Genomic DNA, 27,755 nt, shown 5'->3' with positions numbered 1-27,755 from the left:
GGTGCTGAATTCCCTTACCTTTTGTTTGTCTGTAAAAGTTTTAATTTCTCCTTCGAATCTGATGAGATCCGTGCTGGGTAGAGTAATCTTGGTTGTAGGATTTTCTCCTTCATCACTTTAAATATGTCCTGCCACTCCCTTCTGCCTTGCAGAGCTTCTGCTGAAAGATCAGCTGTTAACCTTATGGGGATTCCCTTGTGTGTTATTTGTTGTTTTTCCCTTGCTGCTTTTAATATTTTTTCTTCATTTTTAATTTTTGATAGTTGGATTAATATGTGTCTTGGCGTGTTTCTCCTTGGATTTATCCTGTATGGGTCTCTCTGTGCTTCCTGGACTTGATTAACTATTTCCTTTCCCAAATTAGGAAAATTCTCAACTCTCAATCTCTTCAAATCGTTTCTCAGTCCCTTTCTTTTTTTCTTCTTCTTCTTGGACCCCTATAATTCGAATGTTGGTGCGTTTAATGTTGTCCCAGAGGTCTCTGAGACTGTCCTCAATTCTCTTCATTGTTTTTTCTTTATTCTGCTCTACAGTAGTTATTTCCACTATTTTATCTTCCAGGTCATGTATCCGTTCTCTGCCTCAGTTATTCTGCTATTGATCCCTTCTAGAGAATTTGTAATTTCATTTATTATGTTGTTCATCTCTGTTTGCTCTTTAGTTCTTCTAGGTCCTTGTTAAATGTTTCTTGTATTTTCTCTATTCTATTTCAAGATTTTGGATCATCTTTACTATCATTATTCTGAATTCTTTTTCAGGTAGACTGCCTATTTCCTCTTCATTTGTTTGGTCTGTTGGGTTTCTGCCCTGCTCCTTCATCTGCTGTGTGTTTCTCTGTCTTCTCATTTTGCTTCACTTGCTGTGTTTCAGGTCTCCTTTTTGCAGGCTGCAGATTTATAGTTCCCGTTGTTTTTGGTGTATGTCCCCAGTGGCTAAGGTCGGTTCAGTGGATTGTATAGGCTTCCTCGTGGAGGGGACTAGTGCCTGTGTTCTGGTGGATGAGGCTGTATCTTGTCTTTCTGGTGGCAGGTCCACGTCTGGTGGTGTGTTTTGGGCTGTCTGTGGCATTATTATGATTTTAGGCAGCCTTTCTACTAATGGATGGGGTTGCGTTCCTGTCTTGCTAGCTGTTTGGCATAGGGTGTGCAGCACTGTAGCTTGCTGGTCATTGAGTGAAGCTGCGTCTTGGCGTTGAGATGCAGATCTCTGGGAGATTTTCACCCTTTGATATTACGTGCAGCTGGGAGGTCTCTTGTGGACCAGTGTCCTGAACTTGGCTCTCCTACCTCAGAGGCACAGCCCTGATGCCTACCTGGAGCACCAAGAGCCTTTCATCCACATGGCTCAGAATAAAAGGGAGAAAAAAAAGAAAGAAAGAAGAATATAAAATAAAATAAAGTAAAGTAAAATAAAGTTATTAAAATAAAAAATAATTATTAAGAAAAAAATTTTTTAAGTAATAAAAAGAAAATACGGACAGACAGAAACCTAGGACAAATGGTAAAAGCAAAGCTATAAAGACAAAATTACACATAGAAGTGTACACATACATACTCACAAAAAGAGAAAAAGGAAAAAAAATATATACGTATATATCTTTGCTCCCACAATCCACCTCCTCAATGTGGGATGATTCGTTGTCTATTCAGGTATTCCAGAGATGCAGGGTACATCAAGTTCATTGTGGAGATTTAATCCACTGCTCCTGAGGCTGTGGGGAGAAAGTTCCCTTTCTCTTCTTTGTTTGCACAGCTCCCGGGGTTCAGTTTTGGATTTGGCCCCGTCTCTGTGTGTATGTTGCCGGAGGGCGTCTGTCCTTCGCTCAGACAGGACGGGGTTAAAGGAGCAGCTGATTCAAGGGCTCTGGCTTACTCAGGCTGCGGGGAGGGAGGGGTACAGATGCGGGGTAAGCCTGTGGCGGCAGAGGCCCGCGTGATGTTGCACCAGCCGGAGGCGCGCCGTGCGTTCTTCTGGGGAAGTTGTCCCTGGATCACGGTTCCCTGGCAGTGGCTGGCTGCACAGGCTCCCAGGAAGGGAGGTGTGGAGAGTAACCTGTGCTTGCACACAGGCTTCCTGGTGGTGGCAGCAGCAGTCTTAGCGTCTCATGCCCGTCTCTGGGGTCTGCGCTGATAGCCGCGGCTCCCGCCTGTCTCTGGAGCGCCTTTAAGCGGCGCTCTGAATACCCTCTCCTCCTGCACCACAAAACAAAGAGGCAAGAAAAAGTCTCTTGCCTCTTTGGCAGGTCCAGACCTTTTCCGGGACTCCCTCCCAGCTAGCTGTGGCACACTAGCCCCCTTCAGGCTGTGTTCACGCCACCAACCCCAGTCCTCTCCCTGGGATCCGACCTCCGAAGCCCGAGCCTCAGCTCCCAGCCCTGCCCGCCCCGGCGGGTGAGCAGACGAGCCTCTCGGGCTGGTGAGTGCCGGTCAGCACCGATCATCTGTGCGGGAATCTCTCCGCTTTGCCTCCCGCACCCCTGTTGCTGCGCTCTCCTCCGCGGCCCCGAAGCTTCCCCCCTCCGCCACCCGCAGTCTCCGCCTGCGAAGGGGCTTCTAGTGTGTGGAAACCTCTCCTTCTTCACAGCTTCCTCCCACTGGCGCAGTCCCGTCCCTATTCTTTTGTCTTTGTTTATTCTTTTTTCTTTTGCCCTATCCAGGTACGTGGGGGAGTTTCTTGCCTTTTGGGAGGTCTGAGGTCTTCTGCCAGCGTTCAGTAGATGTTCTGTAGGAGTTGTTCCATGTAGATGTATTTCTGATGTATTTGTGGAGAGGAAGGTGATCTCCGCGTCTTACTCTTCTGCCATCTTGAAGCTCCTCCCCGTCATACATTTTTAAGTAACAGATTATAGCACAAGAACTGCGGACATGGCACATCATGAAAATGAATATTTATTATTATGAATTAAATGAGTTTATGTGTACATATGTCAATATTATTTATACATGTTTATATCTGTATCTCTATTCTCTATCATCTATTTCATTAAGATCCTATAAGAGTATATCAGAGAATATAAAAAATAGCAAAGTAAAAATGGCGTTTTGTATTTTTCTATTTATGAACCTTGTAAATCAAAAGCATACTAGGAGAGTTGATGGAAGCATACAGAAGAGAATAATTAATTCTTCTTGGAGAGATCAGAGAATTTGGCACGATGGAGATAATTTTTAATTTAGTTCTTTGATGATGACTAAGACTTTTTCAGATGGAGTGCACCATTCTACCCAGAAAAATAGTACCATGAGCAACCGAAAAGTGGCCTGATCACGCTGGGTGTGTTTGGAAAGCTGGAGCGCAGGTCAAAGGGGCCATGGTCCCAGTGTAGATAAGGGAAGATGAATATGGAAAGACAGAGAGGAACCAGTTGTTTGAAAAATCTTAGGACCAAAAAAAAAAAAAAAAAAAAAGTAGCAATTATATGCAGATATCCTTTCTTATTTAGTCTAAAGAATAAAGGGTCAACATCCACAGAATGAATATAAATCTCTGCCGATTCTTATTAGTTTTACATTGTAACCATTTTTCATAATGTGTATAAAATACCACGTTTGAGTGTGCTTTCTTAAAGCAACTACTGCTATGTGTAATACTTCAATACGGTCTCTATTTTTAGACCTCATTTTCAGAATTCATTTGCCATAATATATTATGGCACGAAATAAAATTTTGTACTGATTTCTCTTTGAAGAAAAACTTAAGAATTTCTTCAAGTAAACCACATACTTTTTGTCTTTTAAAAGACCATATTGCATCCTCTTGCCTGTGTAATGGATGCATTTAGCTAAAAAGCAATCACATTGTTTGACCTTGTTTTTCCCCTTTGGCATTTCCAGCGTTTAGACCTCATAATAGTTTAAAAAAATTAAGCTGGCACAGGAGAAACTGCACAACCGCAAAACTAGTTGGAATTGGCAGAGCAATCGAGAGCTTGGCTGATATTTCAGCACTTGCTTTTGTAATTGAAGAGGAACTCTTCAAGTAAATAGACTCTTCCAGTATTGGGGGTTTTGAGAATATTTATTCTAAAATTCTTTTCTATTTTGAATTAAGCCATGTCTATGCGTGGCTAGACAAGCTGCCCAGGCATTGAGAACACATCTACAGTCCTCATCTGTAGTTGAGGACTGATGTCCTTAGAACTCAAACACTTCTGCCCCATCAGTGGGTTGCAATAAACCAATTCAATAATTAAGGTTAATAATCTTAATTCCCACAATATGAAATTCTTCCTTGCCAAGTTTTATTTACTTCTCAAAGATAAACACATTCTCTTTTTTTTCCATCCTGGTAGTACAGATGCAATATCAAAGGCCTACTTTCAAAATATTAGAGCAGGCTCACTCCGTTTTGAAATGCAATAATAAAGGCTGTCACTGTCTGTCACATGGATTATTACAATAGTCTTCTAACTGGTTTTCTGGCTTCTATCTCAGCCTCTTCCACCCTGTCCATTCCCCACTTCACAGCTAAAGTTATTCTAAAATACAAATTTGATGAAGTCTCCTTCCTACTTAAAATGTAGTAATAGATTTCAAAATAGAAATTGTAAATTTACTGGTAAGGCCATTCATGATCTATCCTCACCTACCTGTCTAGTCTCTTTCTTCCCTGCTCCCAGTATGTAGACTGTCTTCTGTACCCCAACCTTCATTTTGTTAACTCACTCTTCTCTTCTCACATGATATATATTTATCTCCACAAAGCCTCATTTGACTCTCTGAGCCTAGATAACTGTTGCTCCAGTGTACTTATGATAATGCTACACTCTCACATTATATTTACTATGTATTCTCTATTTCTACACGTGAAGCAGAAACTATAAGAGTGGGTGCTTTGTTTACCTTTTTTCCTTGCATCATTCTTGTCACTTAGAATGTACTTATTTATTAAGTGGATGAGATAAGAAATGTGAAAAGCATGAGATAAGTAAGTCACCGAAGTTCTCGTCATCTTGTCAGCTGACAAGTCTTGATCAAATTATTTTAACCTCTGAGCCTATCCCCATTTCATCAGCTGTAAAATGAGGACGTCGGGATTACATAAATTCTGTATCCCATCTGGTCTAAAATTCTATGATCCTATTTATCATTAAGCCAAAAACTACTGAGTATCATGTTTTCCGAGCAAAATGTTAGATATAAGATCCAATGCAAAATATTTGAAAGAAAGAAACTAATAATCTAGCTGGAGAAAGAAGGCCTGGATATGATAAACAACAAGAATGAAAGACATAAATCTTTATAAAATGTGTAAGTCTTTGTATATTTGCCAAGGATAGGGAGCTAAAGAGTGGTAGAATTAGTTGGTTTTATTTTGAGAAATGTTCTTGGAAAAAACGTATGATGCTACATAAAGTTAGAAAATACCTTGAAGTGAAAAGGCAGTGTGGAAAATGACATCAGTGTCATGGCTGTGAGCCCTTTATAACAGCAGAAGAGCATGAAAGCTTCACAAAATGGGATTTCCTATTTACAGAGCAGTATCAGAGTGCTATTGGGTGACAAATATCTGCAAGTAGGTTTTTTTTGGGAAATGTTTTTGGGTCAGTTTACTTACAATGTAATTATAGATATTGACTCAATACTACTTGCATGGGAAGCTCCAAGTTTCCAAATAATAATAAGAACCCTTTTGTTAACCTTAAACAAATAGACTGCCAGTTATTTCTCCAGTAAAAATGGGATCATTTGGGATCAGCAAAGAATTGAAATTCGAGGTCTGCAACCCGGGCAAGTTACTGTGCTAGTCCCGCAGAACACGGAGAAGAGAACTCTCTTAAAGACGGGAAAAGGAAGCCTGGAGGGCTAGAGTAAATAAAGAGTCCATTGGAGGAATTGAAAGTTCAGTGTATAGCGGCTTTTCATTGGCTGAGTTGTGACAGTCTCTCATTGGCTGAGCTCTTGCCAGGCAGGAAGAGGAAGTCTTTCTTCTTCCTGTTGAACTCTGCTATTGCTGTAGGGCATGAGATCCTCCTCTTCTGGTCTCCTGACTCTATTTTAATTGAGGTTTCCGTTTATTCATTTTTATGCTTTTCATGGCATAACGTTACGAACAATATGTCACATCTATGCATTTTGGTATTCCTTATCTTCAGTGGACAAACTTAGTTTTCCCAGACCACCTGAGTCCTGTGATACCTTTATAGGTAAAATTTAACAAACAGGAATTGTTACTGACTGATATTTATAGCTAAGCTTATTTGTAGGAATTTGATTTTTAGTAGTGTAAGGGGTCAAGACAGGAAATCTGGAAAACATTTATAATCGGCCTTAATTGTTAAATGAAATAGTATAAATGAAGCACCTAAGACAGAGAGAGACATATGCTAGGCACTCAGTTAATGTCATTCCCATTACTTGTGTTTTCTGCCTTCTTGGTCAAGATAATGAGCCATTAAAATATGTGTATCTTCACCTCTTAGTTGTTTGTGCTTTTCCTTTTTTATTTATGACTTTCCTTTCCAGAAAGATACTCTATCCTAAAGATATCCTATCCTAAAGATATACTACAAAAAATTTCAGCTCCCAGGAAATAAAGTATTTGAATCCATTTTCTAATATGTATGACTGGAAGACGATTTTCTAGAATGGAGGGAAAATGAAAAAAACAATTTATCAAAGAGTCTAAGTCTTGAATGTCCCTATTTTCCACTTCACTTTAAATTTCTATGACACTTTGAGATCCTATTCAATGTGCCACAATTCTCATTAAGCCGTTCCCAAGTTCCTCACTTGGAAGGAATGGATTTTTTTTCACACCCATTGCAGATTGTCTATCTATATTGCAGAGTTTTTATTTGTTTATTTATTTAATATTTTTGAAATGCAGAGTTTTTAGGTTGAGTGAGCCCATGAAATATTAGAGCTGGGAGGGAATTTGGAGTTATTTTATCCAAACTGCAAATTTAAAAAACGAAGAAATAGTGCCAGAGAAATTAGTAAATTAGTCGTTGTCTATTTTTATATAAAAATGTTCAGATTTTTGTATTAAACTTACGTGGTATTCCTGCACATCAGTATCTCTGCCGCTTTCAGCAACTCTAACTGGTTCAAAAGTTTCTCTAAAATTCTTGTATATCCAACTGATCTTTATTTTCTGCAACCGTTCACGAGAAAACCTCTTTTCAAGTCAGTAGTTTTTGTCTTTGTTTTTATTTTTCCAGAATATATTTTCTTCTTCCCACATATTAGCATCATTTTTGAAACTTTGCTTATTGGATTTTATTTGTTTTCTTGCTTGAAGTGATTTCCATTTATTTTTCCTGCCAACCTACCTATTATTTAGGGCCTAAAGCCCTATTTCAGGTTATAGTGAAGCTTTCTAAATTATTGCAACATGTGGTCTTTGCTAAATCTTTATGCATTTATTTCCTGTATTATAAACTCCCACATTATTATATATGTATAGATTCATTCATTGGTTGTTTCATGCACTTATGCTGTACTCTAACAACTAGATCAATATATGCATCTTATGGGTGGAGCTTTTTGCCCAGAGCTGTTGCGTTGTGTGTGTTCAATGATTATTCAAAGCATCTTCTTGGTACTGGGGAGAATAATTTATTGGTCACATTTTGTAATCTTTGAGGTTCGATGAGAAGTTCTCTGGGATGTGTTAAAAGTTCTGTGCCTAGAGCCAATATATCAACTGTGTCTAAAAGAAATGTCATTTGTTGTAGCTTTTAGAAGAAATTGCAAAGATCTGAGAGGGAGGGTGAATGGTTTTGGTGTGATTAGGGTGAATGGAGATTTTTTTTGGACAATACTGGTTTGTAAAGCTATGAGATATAACTTCAAACGGTGCTTTGAGGAGATGGCTCACAGTAACCAAATAAGGGTAAAATGAAATTGTATCACACATTCAGTGTAAATACTTATTAACCAGTTTATGTTCCCATTACAAAATCATTGTGGCAACCCAATGAAAAATCAGAAAAAATGGTTATTTGAAACCACTTATCCATTGGGTCACTTATCCAATGTGTTCAGATAAATGGAATCTGACAGGATTCCCAGCAGGGCTCTGTCATGGCACTGATGGTTCTGATTAGATACCAAAGAAGGCCATCTTCAGAGGCTGTTATTTGGATTAATTCCCAGGGCTGATTGCTACCTCAGTATCTTTAAAAAGAAATACTGTTACAAGGTATTCATATGCAAATGGAACAGTGATTTAATATTGCAAAGTTTGAGAGAATTAGGAAAATCAACAAAACCCTTCTTTGAAAATTTTGTTGTTATCTAGTTGAACTGAAAGAGATAACAGTTTTGTGAGGTAGACCTAAAGCATGGGTGATGGACATAGCATGTCAATTTATTGTCTCAGGGAATATAATGGAGTCTTTATAGAAGTCTCTATCTATTACATCACAGGATGAGATTTCTAAACCTTAATACCAGATTGCTAACATTATCACTGTAGTGACTGTAACATCTGCTAAATTGAAAAGGAAGGATAAGCATTTTTTTTCTTTTTTTTAAATCTGAAAGTGCCACTTTAAAAGAAAAATCCTTGGTAACAGTAGGTATTAACCACTTAAATTAAGTAAAAAATCTAAATAGTTGGAATAGTGGGGAAAATATAGCCTTGAACTGAAATATATTTGACAGTGTTGGGGTTAAATATTATACATATAAAATTTTGATAGAAAACATCTGAATAGTCTTATGAAAGACAGCTTAATTATAGTTGCATCTGATTTTCTCACAATTTACATATGCTTACAGTTTTTATCAAATGTGATAATCTCGAACAAAATCATAGGAATTTTTAAATCTACAAGATCTCATTTTTTATTTATTTATTTATTTTATAACTCTTTGTCAGTATCAGTGAAACATTGTTCGAAAAATATAAAAGCAGAATTGAAAGGTGTTAAGGCCAGAATATTAACGCATGGCAGTGATAGGGGAGTGAAGGAACTAAAATGAAGGGTAGGGAAAGAAGAAATTTCTGTGCAGGATAGAATGCATCTGACAAAAACGCAAGAGGAACCATATCACTAAAAACAGAGCTAGTTGTGAGGGGAATTGAGCTGTCGTCTAACCTAAAAATACTCTGACCCAATTTTACCATGCATGGACATTTTCTATTAGAAAAATAAGAAGATTTTTAAAGGAATTATTTGCTATTTTAAACTGTCTGCTACCATATAAATATTTGTATAGCTCATTGCTATTTCTATCAGCTGTGCTCTATTTAGAGTGTTAACAAATGGTTCATTGCATCCTTAAAACAGGGTAAGGACTAAAGTATAAAGATGTACTTCTGAAAAAAAATCGAATCATAATTTATTGCCTAGTGTAAGTTTCCGACAGAGTGCCTATTACTCAAATAGCAGTGAACTGGGAGAAAATGTTCACTTTGTAATTTAGAAAGCCCACATTAAGAGTAAAATCTCAGAGATTTTCTCTGTATAATGTACAAGATTTCATCTGGAACATATTTATACTCCTTTAAAAAGCCAGTACCGTAGCCACAGACTCCTTATTACTTAAAGGCACATATTTATAACTATTTGGAGATGATCTGCAGGGCTGTCCCATGGGGATAATAACCTGTCGTAATATGGAAAGCTTGGTTTCCTAGGGTGCCGTTAAATTTTTTTTTTCTAATATATTTCAGATTGGACAGAATAGAGATTTTATTCCCATTACAGTCTAAGCTCCTCCTGATCAGGTGTTCTCAACTTTATTTTTGATCGACCTATTAACTACATTAGGAAAAAAAGACTGTAAGCCTCCCACTCAGATGTCTCTGTATCTTTCACAAACAGGAGCAGGCAGAGAGATTTACCTAAACTGGCTCCCTAGAGGGATGGAGAAAAGAAATGTCTGGACAGGGGTGTGCTTCATCTCAGCAGTGGCCAGGAAGGCAGTTCTGGGGGTCCTAGTTAGTGTGTCTGCTACCCCTTTATCTAGCTTCTTTCTTCCTTTGCTCTCTGGAAGCCACACAAAGACCTTAGAGAATCCAACTGAAACCAAGGATGGGCTTAAAGCCCCACAACTTCTTGGTACATAAAAAAATAAAAATATTCTCCTGAAGACTTTTTACCACTTTCTTTGCCCTATTCAGAAATATAGGAAATCACTAGGAAAGACCTACTGTGTCGATTGAATATCAAACCTTAATTTCTTTTCTTATTTAGCTGTTGAATTCTATAAATAAAGCCTTGGTATGTGATTTATAAATCTTATAGTAAAATGAGATTTGAAGATTATTTTTCTGCCCTAAATATTAAAGTGCTCCATGAAAATCTGACAAAGTATAAGGAAATTCTTATCTTTCATGATAATTTGGCATAGATTTAATCATTCCATTTTAGCTATGTGCATATTAGTATAAACAAATATTTTTCCAAGGATAAAATCCACATTTATTACATCGAGCATAGCAATAAATACCTAAGGTATATCTAGGTAATATTGAGTTTTTGCATTTGTCCTAATATACAGAATATGTATTTGTTCTAACATATGGAAATCTTGGCCTTAAAGCACAGCTGACTGGTTACATGATATTGTTTATGAATGTGATAAGGCAGTCATTTATTTCCTGAGTGGTTAAATTGTCAATTTAGTAAATGACTTTTCTTATCGAAAAGGGATATTGGGAAATAATAACAATAACTCACATTTGTACAGCATTTTGCAGTGTATAAGATAACTTGTTTACAAGTATATTATCTTATAATATCCTCACAAAGTAATGAAAAGTAGGTAGAGCATGTGTCCTTTCCTATGTTTTACAGATGATAAGACAGAAATCAGAAAAGTTATAACCTGATCAACATCACACAGCTAATCAGTATCAGACCCAAGGATTAAAGTCTCATCTTCTGACCCTGCCTTCTGGTTTTTCCATTCTGCTATGATTGATTTATAAATTAATGAGATTTGAAAGGAGATAATATTTGCTTTAAAAAGTAATCAACACCCAGCATATTTGGAACAAATAATACACTTACTCTTACAAGTGACATAATTTAAATGAACTGTTACAGAGCTGTAATTTGAAGAAATAGCATTTTAGAAATGATATAACTGTTATTGTACTTGATAAATTGAGTGATGGCATGAAAATTCATGAGCATGGCTATCTTAAAACTGCCAATCTAGAAGAAAAATCATACGATGTACACCCCTAAAATTGTACCTGTATGGAGAGCATATATCTATGATTGCAGTTGTATTTCTAGAACAATGAGTTCTAACATTACTTGATGACAGTATTTATATATTACTAAGTTACTTGTAGTTTTAAAACTACTATATAATGAGTTTCTGATCCTTTAGGAATGAGAAAAATGATAAAGCACCAAACAAAAATATTTTGAGAGGTAGTAAGCAAGCTCTTTCCACTGATATTTGTATAAAGTTGAATGCTTTTCCTTTATTTTTCACTGTTCATGTGTACTTTATTATGTATATTTTATTTGTGATATACACTTTTTTCTTACCATAAGCCTTCTCTTATACCAGTTTTATTGAGAAGCAATAGTTCAACGTGGTTTAATAAAGTAGGACTGGTCACTCAGCCAAAACACCCTTGACAAAATCTACTCTACATTTTCAAGCTGATTAAAAGCCATTTTTATCCAATATACTAAAATTTTTACCCATTTCTTGTTGGAGTATATTGTGTATGCAGGGAATCTATGTTTGAATTTAAACTAATAATTTAAAGAAATTCTTTTAACCCAAAGCTGTCACTGGACTACTTTACACAATATGAATTGGAACAAAAAGTACATAACCCATTCGAACTTAATTAATTTTGAAATTTAGTATAGCCAAATATTGCAGATAATAACAAATATGTATAGTCTGCTTCTGACTGATTTATTTTCCTTTTTTTTTTTTTTGGCCTAGAGCTAAATTTTAAAGTGATTAGAAGCATAGTATCCAGCACCATTTCAGGATTGTAGATCAGGGCTTGCCAAACTATTGCCTGCAGATCCAATCTGGCCACACCATTTTTTGTTAATAAAGTTTTATTGGAACATAACCAGTCTCATTTACTTACATGTTATTTAGGGTTGCTTTTATGCTATAAGGGCCAGATTGAGTAAATACAACAAAGATCACATGTCCTATATAGCTTAATGTATTTACTACCTGGCTTGTTGCAGACAAAGTTTGCTGACCCTTTATAAAGATTCCTATTTGTAGACTAACTGGTACTGTTTTCTACACTAATTTTCTTAATTATCTTTAATATTTTCCACCTTTGGAAATATGACTACTTTCAGCAGAAGAACAGATTTTCATCTGTGAATGAATCTTACACTTTTTAAATATGTCAGGAAGCTCTGTGTTTTCAAATAGTTTACATTTCTTCAAAAATATCATTAAATAACAGGACCTAAAAGACATTTGAACAATAGAACATCTGAATCCAGAACAATTAAGACTGAGTTTTTATGTGCAAATTAATATTTCTTAGACATCTAGCAGTAAGCCCTGAAAATATTTCTCTCTGTGAACCCTGATAACATAGTGTATGTTTTGAGAGGAAAACCTCTGGCATGTTTTTAAATTAATAGTCCTTTATAGCTAATGTGTAATCTGCAACATATGATTAACAATTTATGTAGACATCCTAAGTGTATATGCTTGTCCTAAAATCCTAGACTTCCATCAGGTCACACAGTCATACCATTTCGAGTAGAGAGCTTTAGTGCTTACATATATCCAGTTTTCTACTAGTCATGATCTCACAGGAAGACTCCATTTCCAAGATCGTTGCAGTTAGGTGGGGCTCCATAATTAGTTCTAGCCAATGAAATGTACCAGAAATCATGTGTGTGTCACTTGCTGCCAAGGCATTTAAAAGCCAGTGTGCCTCTTCCATGCTCTGATTTTCCCTGCCTCTGATACCGCAGAAGCCTTGGGTAGAGATGGCAACACCACAAGATGGTGGAAGCCTGGGTCCCTGAATCACTGGATGGAGGCAAGGCCCTGTTGAACCGTCTGACTTTGTGTGACCAGAAATAAAATTTCTCTTTTCCTTTTTCGAACTTGTCAGACACTTAGATTTTGGAGTGTATTGATTATTTTCCATGGCCAATTTTATCATAACTAATGCACTATTGTATTGTAGCCTTGCTTGCAATTATTTATTAATGCCTACTTATTGTCTCTATTAATGGTTTTGAAATAGAAATTTTTCCTTTTTCTGTGCTGAGTTCAGAGGAACACTCATTGGATATAGAAAACTAATCAAAAGTTCAGCGTTCAAGTTCGCTCTCTGACAGTTTTGACTACGTAGCTCTCTTTACTACTTGCACCTAGGTGATTTGAGATAGTTAAGGAAAAAAGTAAAGCAAATATCTGTATTCTAGGATTGAGAATCAGGGAGGCTACACTGAATATAAATTTATAGCTCGGATCCATATATCTGTGTGGTTTGAGTAACTATTCTTACTTCAAGTGTCAGGTCAAGATTATTTCATATGTCCAATAATAGGCATAGCTCCCTATAGATATAGGTTTCTGGAAAACAATCACAATTTTGTTGCTGTTGTTACTCAAAGTAGTGATTTAAATATATTGGAAAGGCTTGCTATCAAAGGAGTTTCTTTCTGAATCATCTTATAAATAAAAATACATTTATAAAGAGAGAATACTATCTTACTTTTTATTTGAATATTAGTTTGAATTTTGATATTACTCATCTCAGACTGGGAAAAAAATCTAAAGCCATCTAATACAACTATTTGATTTTAGAGTGAAGCAAACTAAAGATCATGGAAGGAAAATAATTTGAGGCCATGCAGCCAGTGAGAGAGAAGATGATAACAAGGACTCAAATGTCTAGATATCCAGGACAGGGTTCTTTCTACTTTTAACCACAAAAATTATATAGGCCAGTGATATGCATTTCAATCAAAAACTTGATTAACTAGAGATAGAAGTAATATATTAGGATATAGATGTATATATTTATATATGTATATGTTTATATGTCACATATATAATATATTGCAGTCTTTTAGATGAAGTTTACACCAAAATAAGTAAATTAAATGTCAGATTTATCAGGAAACAATTTATTTCTCTAATACTGAGGGACAAAAGGAAGGAAAGACAAATCCTCATTTAAAATTAGAGAGAGATTGTGCTCTCTCAGTTAAAGAATGATTGCAGAACCGTAAGCCTGGAGAAAATTGGAAAACAGGGCTGATTGACAGACAGAGATATCTGGAGCAATGTGGGCTCCATGATGGAGCAAGAAGATGGGGCTTTGGGGGAAACTGTATAAAAGCAGGGTGACAATATGGTGAAGAAAATGGATTGGAGGTGGATTGTGGAAAGTCAGGCTAACAAGTTAGGACCTTAGTAAAAGAGCTAGTGGGAACATTTGCATAATTTTAAGCAATGATTTTGGAAAGTGACTGTTAGGCTGCATGAGGAATTTGAGAGGGAAAGGCTGGAAACAGGAATACAGCTGACACCATTTGTATCTCGTGGTGCTAGTTCAAGTGCAAGGGCTACAACTTGGGCGGTTAAAATAGTAACGAGAAAGAAGACACTGAAGCCAGAAATATTTTGAGGAGGAGGGTATTGTATGTGGTTATGGACTAGCCATTGGGCAGGAGTGAAAGAGGGAGAAAATGAGTGAAATTTAGAGCCAAGTGTAAAGACAGACCAGTTGTTATCATTAGCTGAATGAAGGATTTGGGGGAGAAAATTTGGTATGTTTGGGAGAAGAGGCAATGGACTATATAGATGAGTAGGAACATTTGCTAAGGATTTTTGAGATGGAGTTAAATTAGGGCTTTCACATGAAGAACTCATTTATGCTTTGCTGTTTAACAAGTGACCCCCAAACTTATGGCATCAAAGGAGAGCAGTGATTTATTTTGCTTATGAATTGCAAGTAAGGCAGAAGTTGTCAGGGGCACCTCATTTCTGTTCCACACAGCATCAGTTGTGGCAGCTCGACTGTAAGCTGGAGGGTACACCAGTAAGATGACTCTCTTACACAGCTGGTAAGCAGGTGCTGGCTGTCATCTGAGAGCTCCTTTGAGACTATGGGCTGGGAGCCTTATTTCCTCCCCAAGGGGCTGCTTGGGCTTCCTCATGTCATGGCTGGGTTTCAAGAGCAACATGCACAAGAAACAGGAAGTAAAACTGCCTGTTTATTATGGCCTGTGCTCCCAAACTGGCATAGTATATTTCCCACTGATTCTATTTGTCCAGGACTCACAGAGCTGAGATTCAAAGTGAGGGAATGTGTGCTCCATATCTCAGTTGAGAGAATATTAAATAACTGTAAGGCCATGTTTTTAAACCACCACAAACAGAAGATCAAACATAAGATCTAATCGAACTAACAGAGAGAGAGAGAGAGAGAGAGAGGGAGAGAGAGAGATCACAGGACTAGTTGTTTTAATACCTATAGCAAAGCTTTCTCACCAAGGTGATGGCTTGTGACATGCTACTTTGCTCATTGTGTACTAGGGACCAAGGAGGTGGCAGACTCAGGTGTCCTGTGGGGTGGGATGTGCACCCTTTGATTTACTTTGATTTCACTTTGGTGAACCCTGTGGCCTACACTGTGTGGACCAGAGGACCATAGTTCTATGATGATAAGTAACTGAAGGCTCTCTGGCTACCTTGCTAGAAAACCATGCACATATTTTACAGTAAATACTGACTTTCATGCAGCATTCAGCTGGGTCAGCCGTCTCCATGGATCTTATAGGAACTACCAGATGACATCTTGAACACAGTTTTACGAGCCTACATTTTTTACTAAAATCTCTAGAGCACAATGTATCTCATTAATAATTTTCTGATAATACTGCAGTACAGAAGTCTTTTTGAAGCAACTCTGGAGCCCTGAGGTAATTCACGGGTCATCTAGTTGGTCTGCCTCCCCCTCCCTCCAAAAGCAATAATAACCCCTTAAATGCTTGCACTTTAAAGTAGTAATTTAGCTCCATCCAGAAGTCTCACGAGTGTGCCCTTTGTTTTCTAAGTTCCCTCTAGATTTCGCACTCATGCTAGATTTTTTTTAAGTCATAAAATGACTCTAGGTTATTAACTCATGAAAATGTCTCTGGGGCCTGAAGAGAGATGAAGAGAGACAGAAAGAAAACATTGCTCACAAGATATGTATTTGCAAAATGCCCTATGGAAAACTGTAATGTCTATTTTCAAGATTCTTTCATTTGGTAACATATTAAAATTTTAAAAATATATTTTGAATATATACAGAGAATATACATATATATGTATATATATTTCTATTATCTTGGTTACTTTTTTTTTTAACATCCTTATTGGAATATAATTGCTTTACATTGTTGTGTTACTTTCTGCTGTATAACAAAGTAAATCAGCTATACATATACATATATCTCCATATCTCCTCCCTCTTGTGTCTCCCTCCAACCCTCCCTATCCTACCCCTCTAGGTGGTCACAAAGCACCAAGCTAATCTCCCTGTGCTATGCGGCTGCTTCCCACTAGCTATCTATTTTACATTTGGTAGTGTATATATGTCCATGCCACTCTCATTTCTCCCTTCCCTCTCCCCATGTCCTCAAGTCCATTCTCTACGTCTGCATCTTTATTCCTGTCCTGCCCCTAGGTTCTTCAGAACTTTTTTTTTTAGATTCCATATATGTGTTAGCATACGGTATTCGTTTACCTCTTTCTGACTTACTTCACTCTGTATGACAGACTCTGGGTCCGTCCACCTCACTACAAATAACTCAATTTCGTTTCTTTTTATGGCTGAGTAATAGTCCATTGTATATAGGTTCCACATCTTCTTTATCCATTCATCTGTTGATGGACACTTAGGTTGCTTCCATGTCCTGGCTATTGTAAATAGTGCTGCACTGAACATTGTGGTACATGACTCTTTCTGAATTATGGTTTTCTCAGGGTATATGCCTAGCAGTGGGATTGCTGGGTCACATGGTAGTTCTATTTTTAGTTTTTTAAGGAACCTCCATACTGTTCTCCATAGTGTCTGTATCAATTTATATTCCCACCAACAGTGCAAGAGGGTTCCCTTTTCTCCACACCCTCTCCAGCATTTATTGTCTGTAGACTTTTTGATGATGGCTGTTCTGACCGGTGTGAGATGATATCTCATTGTAGTTTTGATTTGCATTTCTCTAATGATTAATGATGTTAAGCATTCTTTCATGTGTTTGTTGGCAATCTGTATTTCTTCTTTGGAGAAATGTCTATTTAGGTCTTCTGCCCATTTTTGGTTTGGGTTGTTTGTTTTTTTGATATTGAGCTGCATGAGCTGCTTGTATCTGTTGGAGATTAATCCTTTGTCAGTTGCTTCATTTGAAAATATTTTCTCCCATTCGGAGGGTTGTCTTTTTGTCTTGTTTATGGTTTCCTTTGCTATGCAGAAGCTTTTAAGTTTCATTAGGTCCCATTTGTTTATTTTTGTTTTTATTTCCATTTCTCTAGGTGGTGGGTCAAAAAGGATATTGCTGTAATTGATGTCATAGATTGTTCTGCCTATGTTTTCCGCTAAGAGTTTTAGAGTGTCTGGCATTACATTTAGGTCTTTAATCCATTTTGAGTTTATTTTTGTGTATGGTATTAGGGAGCGTTCGAATTTCATTCTTTTACATGTAGCTGTCCAGTTTTCCCAGCACCACTTATTGAAGAGGCTGTCTTTTCTCCATTGTATATTCTTGCCTCCTTTATCAAAGATGAGGAGACCATATGTGCGTGGGTTATCTATGGGCTTTCTATCCTGTTCCATTGATCTAGATTTCTGTTTTTATGCCAGTACCATACTGTCTTGATTAATGTAGCTTTGTATTATACTCTGAAGTCCAGGAGCCTGATTCCTCCGGCTCCATTTTTCTTTCTCAAGCTTGCTGTGGCTATTAGGGGTCTTTTGTGTTTCCATACAAATTTTAAGATTTTTTGTTCTAGTTCTGTGATAAATGTCATTGGTAGTTTGATAGGGATTGCATTGAAACTGTATATTGCTTTGGGTAGTAGAGTCATTTTCACAATGTTGATTCTTCCAATCCAAGAACATGGTATATCTCTCCATCTGTTTGTATCATCTTTAATTTCTTTCATCAGTGTCTTATAGTTTTCTGCATACAGGTTTTTTGTCTCCTTAGGTAGGTTTATTCCTAGGTATTTTATTCTTTTTGTTGCAATGGTAAATGGCAGTGTTTTGTTAATTTTTTCTTCAGATTTTTCATCATTAGTGTATAGGAATGCAAGAGATTTCTGTGCATTAATTTTGTATCCTGCACCTTTACCAAATTCATTGATTAGCTCTAGTAGCTTTCTGGTGGCATCTTTAGGATTCTCTATGTATAGTATCACATCATCTGCAAACAGTGACACTTTTACTTCTTCTTTCCGATTTGGATTCCTTTTATTTATTTTTCTTCTCTGATTGCTGTAACTAAAACTTCCAAAACTCTGTTGAATAATAGTGGTGAGAGTGGGCAACCTTGTGTTGTTCCTGATCTTAGTGGAAATGGTTTCATTTTTTCACCATTGAGAATGATATGGCTGTGGATTTGTCATATATGGCCTTTAATATGTTGAGGTAAGTTCCTTCTATGCCTACTTTCTGGAGGGTTTTTAATCATAAATCGGTTTTGAATTTTGTCAAAAGGTTTTTCTGTATCTATTGAGATTATCATATGGTATGGTTTTTATCCTTCAAGTTGTTAATATGATGTATCATGTTGATTGATTTGCGTATATTGAAGAATCCTTGCATTCCTGGGGTAAACACCACTTGATCATGGTTTATGATCCTTTAATGTGCTGCTGGATTCTGTTTGCTAGTATTTTGTTGTGTATTTTCAGACCTATGTTCATCAGTGATATTGGCCTGTAGTTTTCTTTTTTTGTGACATCTTTGTCTGGTTTTGGTATCAGGGTGATGGTGGTCTCGTAGAGTGAGTTTAGGAGTGTTCCCCCCTCTGCTATATTTTGGTAGAATTTGAGAGGATAGGTGTTAGGTTTTGTCTAAATGTTTGATAGAATTCGCCTGTGAGTCCATCTGGTCCTGGGCTTTTGTTTGTTGGAAGATTTTTAATCACAGTTTCAATTTCAGTGCTTCTGATTGGTCTGTTTCTATTTTCTATTTCTTTCTAGTTAAGTCTCGGAAGGTTATGCTTTTCTAAGAGTTTGTCTATTTCTTCCAGGTTGTACATTTTGTTTTCATATAGTTGCTTGTAGTAATCTCTCATGATCCTTTGTATTTCTGCAGTGTCAGTTGTTATTTCTCCTTTTTCATTTCTAATTTTGTTGATTTGAGTCTTCTCCCTTTTTTTCTTGATGAGTCTGGCTAATGGTTTATCAATTTTGTTTATCTTCTTAAACAACCAGTTTTTAGTTTTATTGATCTTTGCTATTGTTTCCTTCATTTCTTTTCCATTTATTTCTGATCTGATCTTTATGATTTCTTTCCTTCTGCTAACTTTGAAGGGTTTTTTTGTTCTTCTTTCTCCAGTTGGTTTAGGTGTAAGGTTAGGTTGTTTATTTGAGAGTTTTCTTGTTTCCTGAGGTAAGATTGTATAGCTATATACTTCCCTGTTAGAACTGCTTTTGCTGCAGTTCTCATAGGTTTGGGTCATTGTGTTTTCATTGTCGTTTGTTTCCAGGTATTTTCTGATTTCCTCTTTGATATCTTCAGTGATCTCTTGGTTATTTAGTAGCATATTGTTTAGCCTCCATGTGTTTGAATTTTCTACAGTTTTTTTCCCTGTAATTGATATCTAGTCTCATAGTGTTGTGGTCAGAAAATATACTTGATACGATTTCAATTTTCTTGAATTTACCGAGGCTTGATTTGTGACCCAAGATATGATCTATCCTGGAGAATATTTCATGAGCACTTGAGAAGAAAGTGTATTCTGTTTTTTCTTTTTTATTGGAATGTCCTATAAATATCAAGTAAGTCCATCTCATCTACTGTGTCATTTAAAGCTTGTGTTTCCGTATTTATTTTCATTTTGGTTGATCTGTCCATTGGTGAAAGTGGGATGTTAAATTACCCTACTATTACTGTGTTACTGTTGATTTCCCCTTTTATGGCTTTTAGCATTTGCCTTATGTATTGAGGTCCTCCTATGTTGGATGCATAAATATTTACAATTGTTATATCTTCTTCTTGGATTGATCCCTTGATCATTATGTAGTGTCCTTTGTCTCTTGTAATAGTCTTTATTTTAACATCTATTTTGTCTGATATGAGAATTGCTACTCCAGCTTTCTTTTGATTTCCATTTGCATGGATATCTTTTTCTGTCCCTTCACTTTCAGTCTGTATGTGTCCCTAGGTCTGAAGTGGGTCTCTTGTTGACAGCATATATACAGGTCTTGTTTTCGTATCCCTTCAGCCAGTCTATGTCTTTTGGTGGGAGCATTTAATCCATTTATATTTAAGGTAGTTATCGATATGTATGTTCCTATTACCATTTTCTTAATTGTTTTGGGTTTGTTATTGTAGGTCTTTTCCTTCTCTTGTGTTTCCTGCCTAGAGAAGTTCCTTTAGCATTTGTTGTAAAGCTGGTTTGGTGGTGCTGAATTCTCTTAGCTTTTGCTTGTCTGTAAATGTTTTAATTTCTCCGTCAAAACTGAATGAGATCCTTGCTGGGTAGAGTAATCTTGGTTGTAGGTTTTTCCCTTTCATTACTTTAAATATGTCCTGCCACTCCCTCTGGCTTGCAGAGTTTCTGCGGAAGGATCAGCTATTAACCTTATGGGAAGTCCCTTGTATGTTATTTGTTGCTTTTCCCTTGCTGCTTTTAATATTTCTTCTTTGTATTTAATTTTTGATAATTCGATTAATATGTGTCTTGACGTGTTTCTCTTTGGATTTATCCTATATGGGACTTTCTGTGCTTCCTGGATTGATTGACTATTTCCTTTCCCATATTAGGGAAGTTTTCAACTACAATCTCTTCAAATATTTTCTCAGTACCTTTCTTTTTTCTCTTCTTCTTCTGGGAGCCCTGTAATTCGAATGTTGGTGCATTTAATGTTGTCCCAGAGGTCTCTGAGACTGCCCTTAATTCTTTTCATTCTTTTTTCTTTATTCTCCTCTGCAGTAGTTATTTCCACTATTTTATCTTCCAGTGCACTTATCTGTTTTTCTGCCTCAGTTATTCTGCTATTGAATACTTCTAGAGGATTTTAAATTTCATTTATTGTGTTGTTCTTCATTGTTTGTTTGCTCTTTAGTTCTTTTTTTTGCATTTAATTGAATTAAATTTAATTTTACTCTTTCTTTTATTTATAACATTTTTTTATTCAAACAGAAAGTCCCCAAATTTATAATCATTCTCATCAGTTCACTCAGTCCCATGTAATTAATTTTTTTTTCACCTTGAGCTTTGGTTAGCACTTTTATGAATTCATCAGTTTTCCATTAGAATTCCAAAAGTGCTTATTCATTCAGTTTAACAGTATAGTCAGTTACCAGAAACCTGTACTTGTCAGAGTCTTTTCCATGAATTCCTTGAAGATGAAACCCTTTTATAGGAACATTTTTGCAAAAGCATCAGAGTACACCCAGAACTGCCTGTAAATGACAAAAGACCTAAAAATGACCATGGTTCAAGATTTGATGAAAGTTCATAATAATGCAATTGACAAGGAAATTTAGTTATTTCTGAGATACACATTTTCAAGTAATAACTAGAATATGACTTATAACATTATACCTGAATGCTCATTAGTTCTTCTAGGTCCTTGTTAAACTTTTCTTTTCTTTTCTCCATTCTATTTCCAAGATTTGGGATCAACTTTACCATCATTACTTTGAATTGTTTTTCAGGTAGACTGCCTATTTCCTCTTCATTTGTTTGGTCTGGTGGGTTTTTTACCTTGCTCCTTCACCTGCTGCGTATTTCTCTGTCTTCTCATTTTGTTTAACTTAACTGTGTTTGGGGTCTCGTTTTTGCATGCTGCAGGTTCGTAGTTCCCGTTGTTTTTTTCTGTCTGCTCCCAGTCGGTAAAGTTGGTTCAGTGGGTTGTGTAGGCTTCCTGGTGGCAGGGACTGGTGCCTGTGTTCTGGTGGATGAGGCTGGATCTTGTCTTTCTGGTGGGCAGGACTGCGTTCAGTGGTGTGTTTTGGGGTGTCTGTGAACATATTATGATTTTAGGCAGCCTCTCTGCTAATGGATGGTGTTGTGTTCCTGTCTTGCTAGTTGTTTGGCATGGGGTGTCCAGCACTGGAGCTTGCTGACTGTTGAGTCTTGCTGGGTCTTAGCATTGAGATGGAGATCTCTGGGAGATCTCTTGCCAATTGATATTACATGGGGCCAGGAGGTCTCTGGTGGCCAAATGTCCTGAACTCGGAACTCGGCTCTCCCACCTCCGAGGCTCAGGCCTGACATCTGGCCGGAGCACCAAGACCCTGTCAGCCACATGCTCAGAAGAAAAGGGAGAAAAAAAGAAAGAAAGAAAGAATAAAATAAAGTTATTAAAACACAAGATTAAAAAATATATTATTAAAGTAGAAAATAAAAAAGGTAATTAAAAAAAATGAAGAAGAGAGCAACAAAACCAATAAACAAATCCACCAATTGTAACAAGCGCTAAAAACTAAACTAAGATAAACATATAAATCAGAAACTAGTCAGTGGCATATAGCAAACCCCAAGTCTATAGTTGCTCCCAATGTCCACTGCCTCAATTTCGGCATGATTCGTTGTGTATTCAGGTATTCCACAGATGCAGGGTATATCAAATTGATTGTGGAGATTTAATCTGCTGCTCCTGAGGATGCTGGGAGATATTTTCCTTTCTCTTCTTTGTTCACACAGCTTCTGGGGTTCAGCTTTGGATTTGGACCCACCTCTGCATGTAGGTCGCCTAAGGGTGTCTCTTCTTCACCCAGATGGGGTGGGTGGAGCTTAAAGGAGCAGCTGATTCGGGGGCTCTGGCTCACTCAGGCCCGAGAGAGGGAGGGGTACGGAATGAGGGGTGAACCTGTGGCAGCAGAGTCCCGTGTAACATTGCAACATCCTGAGGCACACCGTGCGTTCTCCCGGGGAAGTTGTCCCTGGATCACGGGACCCTGGCAGTGGCGGGCTGCACAGGGTCCCGGGAGGTGAGGTGTGGATAGTGACCTGTGCTTGCACACAGGCTTCTTGGTGGCTACAGCAGCAGCCTTAGTGTCTCATGCCCGTCTCTGGGGTCCGCGCCTATAGCAGCGACTCGCATCCGTCTCTGGGGCTTGTTTAGGTAGTGCTCTCCATCCCCTCTCCTCAAGCATCCCGAAACAATAGTCTCTTGACTCTTCGGCAGGTCCAGACTTTTTCCCGGACTCCCTCCCAGCTAGCTGTGGCGCACTAACCCCTTCAGGCTGTGTTCACACAGCCAACACCAGTCCTCTCCTGAGATCTGACTGAAGCCCAAGCCTCAGCTCCCAGCCCCACCCACCCCGGCGGGTGAGCAGACAAGCCTCTCTGGCTGGTGAGTGCTGGTCGGCGGGAATCTCTCTGCTTTGCCCTCCGCACCCCTGTTGCTGCGCTCTCCTCCATGGCTCTGAAGCTTCCCCCTGTCTCTACCAGTGAAGGGGCTTTCTAGTGTGTAGAAACCTTTCTTCCTTCACAGCTCCCTCCCACTGGTGCAGGTCCCGTCTCTATTCTTTTGTCTCTGATTTTTCTTTTGCCCTACCCGGGTATTTGGGGAGTTTCTTGCCTTTTGGGAAGTCTGAGGTCTTCTGCCAGCGTTCAGTAGGTGTTCTGCAGGAGCTGTTCCACATGTAATTGTATTTTGATGTAATTGTGGGGAGGAAGGTGATCTCCAATTCTTACTCCTCCACCATCTTGAAGGTCCTCCTATCTTGGTTACATTTTAACAGAAATTTGTCCATGAAGACGTTTCTTTATTGCTTTTATGGGCTACTTAAATTATAGGTAGGGCTGCTATAAGAATAATCATGAAAAAAATTAGTACCACATGTTTAACACATATATTACTAATTAAGAAAGAATTTAATGGGGTTTATTAAAATTCAAATTAAGAAGATATTAAAAGAGCAACCAGTTGAACCCACAGAAAACAGAAGGAATAAATCACCGAAAACAAAAGGGAAAATTAGTGAATTATCAAACAGAAAGTAGTAGAATTGATAAATAAATCAAAACCTCTTTTGTAGGAGTGAAAAGAAAACTACTAGTAAATCTAATAAAAGAAAAAGAAGACTATGTAAATTAGAATGAGGTTGGCAGAATAATCACAGCTACAGAGTGAATTAAAACCCTTGTAAAAGCATAATTTGCCCGAGTCTATTCAAATAAATATAAAAACTGAATGAAATAGATGACTTCTAAGAAAATATAAATCTCACAAGTTGGTCTCAGAAGAGATCCATGACCATGGAAGAAATGAAAAATGTTTTCAGTGAGTAAACCTCACAGAAGTGCTAGGCCAGTAGTTTCAGAAGGAAATTCTCTAAAATCTTTGAGGCATAGAGAACGTCAATTCTATTCAACTTGTTCCAGGCCTGAGAAAACATAGAAGTATTAAAATATTTTTATAAATTAGCAGACTATGATGACAAAACTTTTAAAAGTGTACACAAAATTAAGTAAACTAATCTTATTTATGAATATCTGTTAAAACCATAAAAATGTGATTCAGAATTAGCAGTGCATTGACAAACATTATATCCTGATCATGTGATGAAGGGTATTTGTGTTAGGAATACAAGTGTAGGTCTGTGTTGGGCAATCTCTCAACATAATTTATCATATTAATAGGTTAAAGGAGAAAAATGCTTTATAAGTCTACACATAAATTAATCTGGCAAAATTCAACACCAAATCCTGAATTAATAAAAAATATGAATATAGTAGAAATTGAGAATAGTTTCTTTCCTCTGATATGGAGCATAAAACATCTCATAATTAATTGTGAAACAGAAGATTTCTCAGTAAAGTCAGAAACAAGAATGATGACTACTATCACCATCACTATTTAAAATTACTAGGAATTTTAACTCCATAATTAGATAAGAGGAAGAAATATTAGAAAATAGGGATTGAGATAGACTATTGGAATTATTTGTATATAATATGACATATACCAAAAGTTGAAGAAATACAACTACAAATGGAAATAGTGAGCGAATTGAATAAAGTGGTGAGTTATAAAAGATGAAAACATAAAAATTAGTAGTCTGTATGCAATAATAGGTGATAAAATACAGTGGATAGAAAGGTTTTATTTATTTATTTTTAATTTTTTAGGATTCTATTTTTTAAATTTTTTTTACATCTTTATTGGAGTATAATTGCTTTACAATGGTGTGTTAGTTTCTGCTTTATAACAAAGTGAATCAGTTCTACATATACGTATGTTCCCATATCTCTTCCCTCTTGCGTCTCCCTCCCTCGCAACCTCCCAATCCCACCCCTCTAGGTGGTCACAAAGCACCGAGCTGATCTCCCTGTGCTATGCGGCTGCTTCCCACTAGCTATCTACCTTACATTTGGTAGTGTATATATGTCCATGCCACTCTCTCGCTTTGTCACAGCTTACCGTTCCCCCTCCCCATATCCTCAAGTCCATTCTCTAGTAGGTCTGTGTCTTTATTCCTGTCTTACCGCTAGGTTCTTCAGGACATTTTTTTTCTTAAATTCCATATATATATGTTAGCATACGGTATTTGTCTTTCTCTTTCTGACTTACTTCACTCTGTATGACAGACTCTAGGTCCATCTACCTCATTACAAATAGCTCAATTTCATTCCTTTTTATGGCTGAGTAATATTCCATTGTATATATATGCCACATCTTCTTTATCCATTCAACCAATGATGGACACTTAGGTTGTTTCCATCTCCTGGCTATTGTAAATAGAGCTGCAATGAACATTTTGGTATATGAATCTTTTTGAATTATGGTTTTCTCAGGGTATATGCCCAGTAGTGGGATTGCTGGGTCATATGGTAGTTCTATTTTTAGTTATTTAAGGAACCTCCATACTGTTCTCCATAGTGGCTGTACCAGTTCACATTCCCACCAGCAGTGCAAGAGTGTTCCCTTTTCTCCACACCCTCTCCAGCATTTATTGTTTCTAGATTTTTTGATGATGGCCATTCTGACTGGTGTGAGATGATATCTCATTGTAGTTTTGATTTGCATTTCTCTAATGATTAATGATGTTGAGCATTCTTTCATGTGTTTGTTGGCAATCAGTATATCTTCTTTGGAGAAATGTCTATTTAGGTCTTCTGCCCATTTTTGGATTGGGTTGTTTGTTTCTTTGATATTGAGCTGCATGAGCTGCTTGTCAATTTTGGAGATTAATCCTTTGTGAGTTGCTTCATTTGCAAATATTTTCTCCCATTCTGAGGGTTGTCTTTTCGTCTTCTTTATGGTTTCCTTTGCTGTGCAGAAGCTTTTAAGTTTCATTAGGTCCCAATTTGTTTATTTTTGTTTTTATTTCCATTTCTCTAGGAGGTGGGTCAAAAAGGATCTTGCTGTGATTTATGTCATAGCGTGTTCTGCCTATGCTTTCCTCTAAGAGTTTGATAGTTTCTGGCCTTACATTTCTGGCCTTACAAAATGGATTAAGGAATCCATTTTGAGCTTATTTTTGTGTATGGTTTTAGGGAGTGATCTAATCTCATATTTTTACATGTACCTGTCCAGTTTTCGCAGCACCACTTATTGAAGAGACTGTCCTTTCTCCACTGTACATTCCTGCCTCCTTTATCAAAGATAAGGTGACCATATGTGCGTAGGTTTATCTCTGGGCTTTCTATCCTGTTCCATTGATCTATCTTTCTGTTTTTGTGCCAGTACCATACTGTCTTGATTACTGTAGCTTTGTAGTTTAGTCTGAAGTCAGGGAGTCTGATTCCTCCAGCTCCATTTTTCATTCTCAAGATTGCTTTGGCTATTTGGGGTCTTTTGTGTTTCCATACAAATTGTGAAATTTTTTGTTCTTGTTCTGTGAAAAATGCCAGTGGTAGTTTGATAGGGATTGCATTGAATCTGTAGATTGCTTTGGGTAGTAGAGTCATTTTCACAATGTTGATTCTTCCAATCCAAGAACATGGTATATCTCTCCATCTATTTGTATCATCTTTAATTTCCTTCATCAGTGTCTTATAGTTTTCTGCATACAGGTCTTTTGTCTCCTTAGGTAGGTTTATTCCTAGATATTTTATTCTTTTTGTTGCAATTGTAAATGGGAGTGTTTTCTTGATTTCACTTTCAGATTTTTCATCATTAGTGTATAGGAATGCCAGAGATTCCTGTGCATTAATTTTGTATCCTGCTACTTTACCAAATTCATTGATTAGCTCTAGTGGAAGGTTTTATTTAGAATAGCAAATATATTTAGACTATCTAGGCATAAACATTTAGTCTATGTGGACATAAATGTGGAAAAAGGCTTACAAGAGAGAGTTTAAAAATTAAACTAGAGTACATTAATGGGATTTGACTCAATGGGAAGAAATCTTATTCATATATAGAAATACTCAGTAGTGTTAATATATCAGTTCTCCCTAAATCAATTTATAGATGCATATAATGTCTTCAAAAATACCAAGAATTCTTATAAAATTTACAAATGATACTGATGTTTATGTGGGAAAATAAGTGTATGAGAGTTGCCAAGTAATTTCTAAAAAAAGAAGAGTAATAAAGGGGATATCCACACTGATATTAAAACATATAATAATTCCACAATAATTTAAACAGTTTGGGATTGGTATAAGCAGATTAGTGGAACCAGAACTATTCAAGGTAGTTGGGAAATCCCCT

Source organism: Delphinus delphis, chromosome 21 (assembly GCF_949987515.2).
Source record: "Delphinus delphis chromosome 21, mDelDel1.2, whole genome shotgun sequence".
Lineage (NCBI taxonomy): Eukaryota > Metazoa > Chordata > Mammalia > Artiodactyla > Delphinidae > Delphinus > Delphinus delphis.
Note: the sequence above shows the minus strand (reverse complement) of the source record.